Source organism: Falco punctatus (genome assembly GCF_963210335.1).
Source record: "Falco punctatus genome assembly, chromosome: Z".
NCBI classification, from domain to species: domain Eukaryota; kingdom Metazoa; phylum Chordata; class Aves; order Falconiformes; family Falconidae; genus Falco; species Falco punctatus.
In genome coordinates this window covers 14531491-14544288 of record NC_137586.1, presented here as the reverse complement: position 1 = coordinate 14544288, position 12798 = coordinate 14531491, and the positions used below count along the sequence as shown (strand labels likewise).

The following is a 12798-nucleotide window of genomic DNA, read 5'->3' as shown; positions in this document are numbered from 1 at the left end:
AATGCACAGTTAAGTATTTCAAATGGGAGAGCTGCCGGTCCAGGAGACAGAGTGCTGATATTTCTGAAAAGATTAAAGTCAGAGTTCATTCCAGGAAAAAACAGTGACTCAAACATTAAATCTTCTTCCTGCAACTATGCTTCCCTGATAAAGGTCCTTACGAAATGGCACCAAACAGGCAGAACAGGGAGAGAAGGAGTGCAGATCCTCAGGCAATTGCTGGGGATGTAACCAAGGGTAAATTTCTAGATTACCTAGTCCATGATACAGCATAGATAAAGAATAATAATTTTAAAACAAAGCAATGACACAAAGGCTTATGATCTAGTAACATCTAATATCACATCAAAACACACAATTTCCCTGGGTTAAGCATGCACAGATCTAAAAGCAGATGCCAAGAAGATGACACAACAGCTTGAGGAGTAACTCCCAAAGGAGACCTTAAGAGCTATCAGGGGATGAAGGGGCTCAGGTGAGCAAGAACCATCAGCCAAGAGGCTGCAAGCCTTGGGGCATCCCGCCAGGCAGGGCACAACCAACCAACCAACCTTCCCAACACACGGGAAGCCGTAGACCACAGGGAAGTAAATAGAACACTCACAGTAAATATCAGCCAGCTTGTCTGAACACTGTCCCCGGCTCCTCAGGCTGTCAGTCTAGAGTTAGTCCTTAGAGGCTTTGCTTTTCCTTATCTTGGAGGCTTCATTACAGAGTACAGAAGTTTGGGGTTAGGTCTCTTCATGAATAGAACACCAGGAATACAGGGGCTTACCATGTTTTAGAGTAGGATTTAATATCATCATTAATGATCACAGATGACAGTAAAAACTTACCTATTAGCCAAGCTTTCAGAAAATTTCCAAAAAACTAATCAGCCATTTCAGAGAGACCTTTGCAGTCATTGTCTCTCTTCACAGACTGGAAATGACACAAAAACTCTTGCATGGATTATATTGAAGTTTGCTAAAATTGCTTGTGCCAAGTCAACACCAAGTCTTGCAGGAAAACTGATACAGCTGTGATGAAGCCAAGGGGGTGGGCTACTCCCATGTGTTTCCCATTTCCTAGTCAGCATAAGCTGCAACAGACACACAGAGAGCAGACAGAGAAATTACACAGGGCTTGTTTCGGCTTTGATGGTTGTGCAGCCAGTTGTTGAAAGCTGAAGGCATTTCACTTCCCATTGCCTGTCAAACAGGTGCTGACATCCAAGGGAATCTTACCTGAGAGATAGCATACTCATAACAGCACTGTTAGCATTTGTCTTCAAAGGTATCATCAGCTTAGTAAGAGTTCATTAAACTCAGTGATTCTTAAATACTTCCTGCTGTGCTCAAGTGCCCATGCCCCTGAGCTGCATTTTTCACTGGTGCCAGGCTTCCTCCTCAGGCTACATCTTCTGTGAGAAGCCACCTGCAGACTTTCTGCCAAGAAAATCTGGTGAAGTCGAGGCCAGAAGAAGCACAGCTAAGTCTCCGCTAGCCATTGTGCTCTGGGGAATTATGGAGGAAGGAATTTCTCTACATGTTGCATATGCACTTGAAGTGCATGCACACAGCAAGGGCAGGACAAATGGAGCATTTATTCCAGGGTACTGCTCAGGGAGAGTAGAGGGGAAAAAAATCAGGCCAGAAATATCTCAGAAATTAGGTGGGCAAGCCATCCCAGCAGCAGCAGCTGTGGGGAGGGAGCCAGAGGAGAAAATATCTTTCAGTGCCACGAGGCACTGTGGGTCAAGTGTGTGTGTGTTTCCATATGGATGCAAGTGTTTATATCAGCCAGCCCAGGAGACAGAACAAATCCTCTGTGTGCAAAGTATACGTCCGAGTGCTGCTGTCAATGAACCTCCAAGCATCAGAAAACAGGTCTTCTCTCCTTTGCTCCCATCCTATAGACCTGTTCTCATCCAAGCTCATTTTGCAGCGGTGCCTCTTATGAGGATGGTCACCTCTAGTTTTCTCTAATGTCAGTGAAGAGACACAGAGCTGCTGCTTGTCTCTTAGGTAGGCTGAATTGCCCTATGGAGAGGCTATACCCTCTATGAACTACTGAAAAAGCCTGTGGTGAATTGGCTTCTTACCAGAGCACACAAGCCACAGCCAAAAGTTAGGTGGAGGGGAGCCAACTCCCTCTCTTCTCTTACAATCTCTCCCCCCCACCACCCCTCACACAAGCCCTCTCTCTCTCTCCATACCTCTTTCATTGGGCTTTTCCCAAAATCAGGCAAAATCAAAGGGGCAGAAGATGGTCCAAGAGCATTACTGTCAAGGATCTGTTTGTGTTTACTCTACTTCTATTCCTCTGGTCCCTCCCTCCCCATAAAAAAACACAGAAAAAACTCATTAAATGTATAGCCATCTCAGTACAAAGTAGGGAATGTGATAAGAACTGTTGGAATTCCCATAAAGAGAACAGAGATGAAGTGACATGTTCAGAGGATTCAGTACCAAACAGTTCTGTTATTTTGGGGTTTCTTTGTTTTGTTTTGGGGAGAGGAGATCATGGGGTTTATGGGTGTTTTTTGTTGGGGGGGGTGGGGTTGGGCTAATTTTTTGTTGTTGTTTTGGGGGTTTTGTTGTTTTGTTTGTTTGTTTTTTTAATTATTGCTTAATCTTACTTTGCCAGCAGAGAGGTAAATGCTGGAGCTGTAAGGAGAGAGGACCAATGCCCGATACCTGTACCTGCACCCCCATGACCTGAGGAGTGGGTTCCCCTCACCTGAACACCTGCTAGCTGCCAGCACCCAGGCACAAGACCTTCCTGGCCCTGGTGAGAGCATCCTCAACACTAAAAACTGGGTGGCAGAGGAGGACATAGCAGCTTTTAGGCATGGAAGAGAACCTATAAAGGGAGGGGGAAGAAGCAATGCCAGGGTTGCCTATAGCGGGCAGGAGGTGTTGCTTGCAGCACCTGGAAAGAGTGACATAGGGAAGATTGCGGAATGGAAAGGTGAGAGCTTCTGTGGCCATCTTGACACAAACAGTCAAATAATTGTGAAGGAGCATCAAAGGAGCCAAATGTCACTGAAATTCTGATTAAGACTGGGGCCAGAACTGGGCTTGTGTCCTGGGTTGTCAGGAGGTGAAGGCTCTGTGATTTCAGGATCAGGTAGTTTGATATCTTGGGAATGTCTCTGAATTAAGGAGTCTGTTGATGTTTTGGGGTAACCTAAATTCACATTGAAAGCTACTTTATTGAAGCCTCACTGAATTTTTCCTCACATGTTTTCCTCACAGTCTGACGTCTGACCCCCATTCCTATAGCAAAGGTCTGGAACACAAAGGAAGTGTCTTGCAATATAGGTTTATTCCCCCATCTAAAAATGCAAGTTGGGCTTTAAACACACCAAGCAAAAAATAATTGATTCCTTGAACAAACAACCTTTAACAGCTCCCAGCATGATATCACATGCTCTTCCTGAAGAGATCTGCCAGTTTTTCCCTGGCTTCTTTCTAAATGTCCCAGAAGAAAAACACAAAGGGAAACATAACAAAGGAAGGTTGTGGGGAAACTCCCCTTTTACCCATTTCCAGAAAAGTGAATTCCTTAGGATCTTAGCTAATAATGATACAACAACTCCTGCACAAGAGTGACTTTCTTCTCACAAAATAAAAAACTGTATTCTTGTTTCCTTTTCTATTTTCCGTTCCCCCACAAAACCAGAAGTTCTGAAAAACCTGATAGAGTGGCTCAGGGAGTACAGGTGAGATAAAGAGTGATTTTGGGAAAGGATCTGAAAAAAAAAAAGGGAGTGGGAATGAGCAGGTGACTTGATCCAGTGCAACGATAATTATCCACGGGAAATAGCTTTTGCACAAGCCTGCTGGAACTGTCCCTCATCCAGCAGCACCACGCTGACTCTGGGCAACCAGTCCCCCAGGATGTCATCACAATGAAGCAAATGGAAATATTGCTGGAGTAAGAAGAGATGCAGTTCCCAATATTGATTTTATATTGACTTTCATGAACCTAAGACAGCAGATACTTTGAAACCTTTGTAGCAAATCTACCAACAGTTATCCATGAAGTCTTGCAGCATCCTACCATGCCAAGATATACAATATGATTTTTTATCTTTTATAAGAAGCTGTGTTGCAAATCATAACATTTCTGACATTTCTTTGCAGCCTAAAAATGACTGATTGTATCATTCCTGTGAATTTGGGATTCTTTCACACCTTCCTTCACTTACTCACCTCTACATTCCTAAATGGCTGCACTCTATTTCAGTTTGCTGATTAATACTATTTTTTTCACTTCGCCTGCAGAAAAGCAGTGTAAATATAACTCCATGCTGAGACATTTAAAGATCCAGGAACCAATTCAGCAGGAAGTTTGCATGTGTCTAAGTATGCTAATCATGCCTAGCTCAAAGTCAACGTTTCACTGCTTTGCTGAATTGAGATGCTAAATGTAATCTTCAGAGGAACCTCCTTGAAGATTATAGAATGGTTTTGGTTGGAAGGGACCTTAAACACCACCTAATTCCAACCCCCCTGCCACAGGCAGGGACACTTTCCACTAGCCCGGGTTGCTCAAAGCTCCATCTAACCTGGCTTTGATGACACACACCGTTGCACTTCAGTCTTACCATGGAGAGCTCATATGATGTAGGCAAGAGCACCGATATTTTTCCTTGCTAAAGGAGGTGGAGGTCTTTGCACAATCCACACAAAGACTTCACAAAAACCAAAGCAAGAGCGACTGGCTCCTACTGAATGACTTTGAAAGAAACTTGGTATAAATAAAGTGTGAGAGTTTTCTTTTTGCCCCAGATTACAGCCTCAAGTTTTCAGAACTTTTTTCTTAACCAATGAAGATTTTCAGATGGGTAAATTCACAGCTCTATTAATCATTATTATACCCATTTTGCATGTAAGCTATTTCCTCTGAATTTGTAACAAGTCATAAGTCTTCTGCTCTGTGAAAGTATACTCACAAATGCCTCTTCCTGAACACAGAAATCGAATAAATGTTTCTACTTTCAGTAATAGTTTTCCCAAAGTAAGCCAGCATGCTGAAGCATTACAAGCTAATGGTCAGCACACATTATAACCAATTTATGTAAAAAAAAATTTAAACAAACACTGCCATAATTCCACATTCACAAGGAGAGAAAAAATATCATTTAATTGTTTCTACATGATGAAGCACATATAAGCTAGGAGCAAAAGATTTATAGTCCAGTTGTTGTCATAACCAATCCCAATTACGATGTGTTTCTGCTCACCCTAACAGAAACATCTGTCTAAATGTCCAGGCTAAAGACAACCACTGCTATCTGACATTCCAGTGGTTTACAAGGACAATGCAGTTACAGCTGCAAGTCTGTCATAAGCAAACAGCTAAATATTCTGCTGAATGTATCAACAGTCGTTCATATCGCTGAGATGCTTCTTCCTAGCCTTAGTAACAGGCTAAGAGGGATGTTCACCCAAAAGAACCAAGCTTCTGCTACACATCTTGTAAAATTTGATGGTTTGGATGTTTGGTTTTTTTGACCAAATTGGCCTGGCAGAAGTTTAACAAGGTGGGGAATACTTCTGAATGGCGCTCCTCATGTCCTACACTAACATCTGACAGGAGAATACACATTCAGAAATATGGAAAAAACCCTTGTGAGATAGAATCCAAATGGAAAAGCTCACCACTTTTGCAAAATGTCACTGCTTGCTCCAGTTGTCCCTCTGCATGGCTTGTTCCTCTTGGCTGCTCTCAGTACAGATTAGTGACCTTCAACCCTGACAAATATGTTGCCCTCATGCTTTTATGATCTCCAAATCTCTCAGAAGGTGACACATTCTGAGATTAGAGCAAATACAACAGCATCCTAGTGGCAGCATAATACAAATGCAGCTGTGATGAATGCCAATTAAAACAGTAGCAGCATGTGACAGCTGTTTACAATTACTTTTAATTAGCAAGTTCAAAAAACAACCTGTTACCAGGCTCCTTTTTGAGGTATGCAACTAGAATAGGTCCTGAGTTTGTGATTCCTTAGTCCTTTGAGTAGCTTTCTGCTAGAGAACTACTGCATGAAAGGCTTTGGCAGAAAAGCTTTGCCTAATCTGCTAGTATTTCCCTGAAAAATGCCTCCTAAAGGATAAAGAAACTTCACCTGTGGGGGGAATTAGGGCACAGGACACTGCTGAGATGAACTGTTAAACACAATTTGCCTACGGTGTTCTCCATCACATGATAAACCTAACCTATAAATATACAAGTTAAATAATACAAGCAGGTATCTACAATAAAGTTCTGCAAATATCTACCCAAAGAGAAGAAAAGTTAAGGTTGCTTTTAAGCCCCATTTGCCATATCTCCAACCAATTTTAGAAAGAAGGTGTCTTCTGTCCTCGCACTCCAGCAAGAGAAGAGCCACTGCTTAGGATTTGTTTCCATTACACAGGGAGGTCTGCCTGAAGCATGCAGAGACATGCTGGCTGCAATATCCTGGGAAAACAAACACTGCCAGGGATGTTGCCAGGCCCAACCACCAGTAATATTGCACTGGGTGAATGGCTCTGGTGTGCTGGGGCCCATGCCATGCCAGGCAATCCCATCGCCACACGGGTGCAGGAGTCCATAAGGACCAGGAGCCACCCCCAAGGCTACATGCATGCAGCCACCCTCTCTGGGAGGGAGTGGGAATGATGTGGTCAAAAAGCAGCAGCTGGCCCCCAGGCTACAGAACAAACCTTGGCACTGGCTCACAATAATTCTAATAAACACAGCAATTAGCGCTAGCTTTAACTAGACTGCTTGAGCAATGCAGGTAGTTTGAGCTCCAGCACAGGCTGGGCATCTGAGCAAACCCTCATGGGCCCCAACAGACCTGCACTGCCCAGCAGGATACCTATGCTGCCACATTTTCACTCTGGTTCTTACCTAAATTAAGGTCTCAGCCCTTGCCCACCAGTTAAGTCACCATAACACACATACCATGGGATACAGGAATGTCAGGTCCAGTGCTGGATGCCAGTGCAGAGCAGAATGGCCACCCACATTGCCAAAACACACAAATTCATACAAAACTTAATCACCTTAAATCAAAGAAAGGGAATGAATGCTCAAAACTGAGTTTCATGCAATGGCCCAACCCTGCAGGGACTTCGTGCAGGTCTAGGGATGACCAAGGGTGTTTGACATCATGCAGGATCAGGTACCTGTAGCCCAAAATGCGACTGCTTCCCCAGGCTTGCAGCTGCTCAGTGCATTTCCCTGGTACCCAGATGACTTCCAAGGGCAGTTGCTTCAACAACAGTGCAATCTTCTGTTACTAACACCAAAGAAACAACCGCTTATTGCCTGAGCAGTCACACTGCAACTGGAAAATCATGTTTCGTATTTCAAAGTTAACTTGGAAATTACAATATGGAGCGCTTGACATCTCAAGAGATCTATACATCATGCTGACACATATAAACAAAAAATGAGACTATACTGCATCATGTCAAGCAGCTTTTTAGCTTGTTTTAAAAGAGGCAACCTTTACAATGTAAAGACACACTTTATTTAGGTCTGAATGGGTCATTTTTCTCTTTCTGTTTTTTTTCTGACAGCAGGTTTGTGGGTTTTTTTCTTCACCAAAAAAAGTTTTATCTCAAGCAGCTCCTAAACACTTGTGCTTAAAAGTTTATGATCTCTGTAGAAAAATATAATAAATCCTTAAGTTTTTGTAGCTTTTTTTAAACTTCTAACAGGACTACAGAAATGTTCCAGTAGCTACTTTATTTTCCATGAAGCAAGAGTGCACAGGGCTCTCAGTAACCCTCCTTACCAAGAGACTCACAACAGTGGCGCAGGGAGAGGCACATACATTATATTTGTGATTAAAAACTAACAGGTTTACTTACCATTTATTTCAACTATCCTAATAGTGCAGCTAAGACATCTGCATAACATTTCCTTTTGCTATGGTTCACGTGAGCTAAGTACTGCATATATTAAAAACTGGGCTTTCAGCAGCTTTTAATAGCAAGGAAAAATAAAACTCCTACAGCATTACAGATACACAGTATCTGCTGTGGCTTCATTACCTGGTGTTATTTAAAGAAAATTAGTGGCTTTGCACTGACAAAATGCATGCAAAGAAATAATGCATTGAGTTCATTTTACCCAATATGTGTAGTAAAGGTTTAGTCAATGGTCTTTTAGTTAAAATACCAGGACTCCATCTCACTGCATGTTAATGCGGTAACCAACGTGTGTCTCAGTTCCTGACCTCTAACAGAGGCACCGCACTGCACCCACTCCTCTAACCTTCCTGCCCCGCTCTGGTCAGGCTGGCAGCTGGGAATGGCTTTCTGTGCATACAGCACTTGATGCATACGGCACTTGCATCTATCACCCAGCTCACAGCTACACACAAACAACTTTGTGGCAGAGGTAGCACAGCCTGAATGGTACCACTGAGACAATCCAGCCACTGCCTCTTGTAGTGCCTTCTCCTGTCCCCTTCTGGCATGCACGTATATATATAAACAGATGCATTTATCAGATGCCTGTGTGTTTATTGTATAGATATCATATACTCTATTTCTTTTTAGCAGATTGTTCTGTCATTGCTCCACCCATTGTCGTCCGTAAAGAGGGCGCACTTCAGAAACTTTTATTCCCAGTGTCTATCACTAGATTGTACTGAGAAAAGATAAATTTTAAGTGATTAATGAAGTATAATACTGTTTCAAATTTATAATGGGAGAAAACTTGGGGGGGGGGGGTATTTTATTTTGCTGTTCTTATGAGAAATCTCTTCTGTGCAAATGAGTCTTAACCCAAATACAAAAATAAATAGCCTGACATTTTTGAAAATCTAATGAAGTAATCCATTCAGACATTATTTCTGAGTTGCAGAGCTGTTGCTCCTGTAGAGAGGGGGACGCATTCCCAAGGAAGGCTGCCCCCTTCATCACAAATGCCCCATTTAGTGGAAGATAGTTGTGAAATTTCCCCTCAGCAGGAGGATGGAAACGCCATGCTGCCCAGTGGGCTTCACGAGGAGGTTCATGTTCATCTCTCCATCTTGTCCTCCAATGGAAACTTAGAAGATGCCTCCTGCAGAAATATTTGTCCTGGCAGCCCATCCAGATGACACTATTTCCGATAAACACATCTTTAAAACTTTCAGTACTCTGACGGTGGAGGGCACAGGGATAGCACCTCACTCCTGTTACACCCAGTGAGGTGACCACGACCCCCTCTACAGACCCTCTCAGGCCCCTGTCCTGAGATCTCAGCCAGAACTGGGTGCTTGGAGGTCTCAGTACATTTCACACCGATGAAGAGGAGCAAACAGGCGTTGTCGGCGTGCACACGCCTGGCTGTGGGGTCCGCGCCTGAGGTCCTCCTGCTTCCTTGCAGAGAGGGTGCAATGGGTGTAGCAAGGGCTGTGCAGAAAGCCCCGGGCAGGCAGCGGGAGCAGGTCCCACCCGCCTCCTGCATCCTCCCCCTGCGGGGCCTGGGCTGGCCGGGACATACACAGAGGAGTGGGACGGCGGGGAGGAGATGGGAAACGGAGAGGGGCGTACAGCAGGCGAGGTGGCCCAGGAGAGGTGGACTCGGGGAAGGCAGCCCGCGGTGCTGCTGGCGGTGCCCGGGGCACGGGGCTCGGCGCCCCGCGCCTCCATCCCCTCCCAGCCGGACCCCCGGGCGGCGGTACCGGCGGGGCTGCCCGGCGGCTGCTCGCCTTTCGCGGGAAAGAGGGACGAGCCGGTGCGCACACATGTGAATTGCACAACCGTAACCACACACATACACACACCCGGGGGGGAGAGGGGGGGACTACGGAAACAAAGCCGCAGCCAGGTTACAGCTTTCGGGGCAGCTCTGCCGCCGGTCCGGCCGAGCCCAGCGCGGGTCCCTCTGTCCCCGCAGCTCCGGTGCTCGGCGCTTATACCGGCGGGCTGCGGCAGGGAGCCGGTCTCCTAGGAGTTTCGCTGCTCCATCCCAAACCCTCAAAAAAAAATATCTAAAAGCAAAAGATATATTTTTTATAAAAAGCAGGAGCCCAGGGAGCATGGAGCGGTCTGCTGGCCGCCGCACAAGCCCTGCGCGCTCCCCCGCCGCCCGCCCGGGCTGCGCCGCGTTAATTTCATAGCACCGGCGACATGAGGACCTCATACCTCCGGACAACTGGGTGAGTCATAAATACACGGCGCAGGGCTGAAAGCCGAGACTGTTTACAGCGACTTTGCGGCGGCCTCCGGCGAGTCAACCCGCCGCCCCCCGCGCCGGGGCCGGGCTGCGCGGAGGGGCCAGCGGCGAGCGCGGCCACCGGCGGGGGGATCCGCGGCGGCGGCACCTGCGCCCGGCGAGGGGCGAGGAGGGCGCGGCCTCCCCACCGGCACCGCCGCTCCGCCTGCCCGGCCGCGGCGGCAGCGCGGGGAGCGGCGGCGGGCGGGACGCGGTGTTGGGTTACCTCGGCCGGGCCCCGCCGCCGCCGCGGGGCCAGCGGGTGCCGCGGGGCTGCGCCGGCGGCCGCGCAGCCCACGGTATGTCGGGCCGGTGACTTCAGCCGGGAGATATTTGGAGGCTCCGCGGGGTCCGGTGCGGGGGGCCAGCGTGTGTTTGGGTCTGAAAGCGAATCAGCGGAGGGCGCGTCACTGCCAAAGGGCCCTATAAATCCATCTGCGGCGCCGAGTCGCCCTGGCAAAGCCCCCGCGTCCGCGCGTCCGGCTCCGCGCTCCCTCCGCCCGCGGGTGCGGCGCCCCCCGCGCCTCGCCGGCCCCGCGCCCCCCGCCCAGCCCCGCCGGCGCCCGGGGAGCCGGGCGCGCCCAAGCGCAGCCGGGGCAGCCGGAGCGGGCGCTCCCCGGCACCGGCCCGGCCTCCCGCCGCGGTCCCCGCCTGGATCTAAGCTTTCGCCGCGACGGGACCCCCGATCTGGAGGAGGAAGCCTCGCTGCTGCTGCTACCGGCTCCACAAATCCCAGCGCCGGCCTCTGATTCTCCCAGCAGGCTGAGGGGGGTGCTTTGAATTTTTCTTTTTTCTTTTTTTTTTTTTATTTTTATTTTTTCCTCCCCTCCTGATCTGGGGTGGGTTTTTGTCGTGGTGGGGGCTTTTTTGTGGCTTTTTTTTTTTCCTTCCCGCCGTTGCGTGCGTGTCCGAGCGGTGCGCGGCTCCCCGCGGTGCTGGACCAGCTGGCGTTACAGGAGCCCTGATGTCTTCATCTGACTCCCCGCAGTTGTTGATGGAGTGTCTTTCTCAGATTTCCAGGCAGGGTCCCAAAAGCAGCACCCAGAGCCAGCTCCCGCTGCCAGGCGGCGCTCCCCGCGGCTCGGGCCGCTCCCGCCGCTGCTGAGCGTGGCTCCGGGGCCGGAGCGGGCAGAGACCCCCGCGGCGCCGCTCCTGCCGCGGCCACCGCACCTGCGCCGGCGGCGGGGGAGGCCGCCGGGGCTTGTGCTGGCGGCTCCCCTCTGCCTTCATCCAGACTTGCGACCTTGCTCCCCCTCCTCCATACGCCCCCCCCCACCCTCGCGCAGAGAGGGTCCCCGCGGTCGGACCCCGACCCGGCCCACATGCACCGCCCGTCCAGCCGCTCGGCTCCCCGGCGTTAATGTCCATCTCGGGTCCGACGAGACCAGCTCAGAGGTGAGGGCGAGGCAGGGGCCGCGGAGGACGGTGGGGGGCCGTGGCGGGCACCCTCCCGGGGGCACAGCGCCGCCGCGAAGCCCCCGGCCCCGGCGAGGTGCGAAGGCAGCGGCCGGCGGGGAAAGCGCGCACCGGGCGGCGGGTGCCGGCGGGCCCCGGGCGGCAGCCGCGCCCCGAGCCCGCCGCGGGATCCGGCGCCGCCACCGAGCCCCCCAGCGGGGCTGCGCCCCCCGGGCCGGACGCTGCGCCGAGCCGCCGCCCGCGCCGGGGCGAACCGGGCTGGGGCAGCCGTCACCCCCGGACGGCGGGCATCGGGTGCGTGGCTGGCTGCGGGCGGGACGGCGGGGAGCGAGGAGGAGAGAAGAAAGAGGGAAAGGGAAGGGGAAGAGAAGAGGAGGCAAGGGAAGGAAGAAGGCAAAAGAAAGAGGAGCAGGAAAAGAGAGAGAAAGAAAAGTAGGGAGGGGAAGGAAATGAGGAGAGGGAAACACGGAAGAATGGGAAAAGGAGAGGAAAATGAAAGGAAGGGGAGATGGAAACAAAGAGGAGAGGGAAAAGGAAAGGGGAAAAAGAGGGAATGAAGAAGGAAATCTTGAAACAAGGGGAAGGGGAAACGGCAAGAGAAGGGGAAAAGGAAATAGATGAGGGGACGGGGAAAGGAGGGGAAAAGGAAGAGGGCAGGGGAAGGAAACATGACAAGTGAGGAGGAAAGCAAAGAGAAAAACAAAAGGAAAAAGAGGAAAAGGAAAGGGAAAGATGACTGGGAAGGGGACAGGAAAGGGGAAAGAGGAAAAAAAAGGGGGGGGGGGGGAAGGGGAGGAGAGGGAAAGGAGAAGACACAGAAAGGGAAAGCAAGGTTTGCCTGTAGCACAACAAATCTGCACAGCCCTGCACACCGGATCAGCTCGGTCCGCCCTGGCCCAGCCTGGGGACAGGTGCCCTGGCACCATCTGGGTGCTGGAGGAGGACAAGCACAAGGTGACCTGCCTGCCAGGACAGGGACACGGTCACACCCCCAAGCCCCTGGGCACAGACTCCTGGGGCCTGCCTGCCAGCATCCCTCAAAGCAGGTAGCTTGGGCAGCGAGGGGCTGGAGGCCATCCTGCCTGCCCCTCTCTCACACCTCTTGCTGGGGAGAGCCCACCTCCCTCGCTCTGGGAGGCAACTGGGGGGGGGACGACGATGACACGCCAAGCTGAGCACAGGTTG

The 12798-nt window shown here is 50.0% G+C and overlaps 1 protein-coding gene across 4 annotated transcripts in view; it reads left to right on the top strand.

The window, feature by feature from the left end:
• The first annotated feature begins 1349 nt into the window (after positions 1-1349).
• Positions 1350-12798, top strand: part of GDNF (glial cell derived neurotrophic factor) — a 52236-nt gene continuing 40787 nt past the window's right edge. For 2 of the 4 annotated variants that reach the window (XM_080372160.1, XM_080372158.1), the window contains exon 1: positions 1350-11592. The gene's annotated coding sequence lies outside the window, so the exon portion shown is untranslated. The remainder of the gene's footprint in view (positions 11593-12798) is intronic. The other 2 variants (XM_080372161.1, XM_080372159.1) reach the window with 1 other exon arrangement.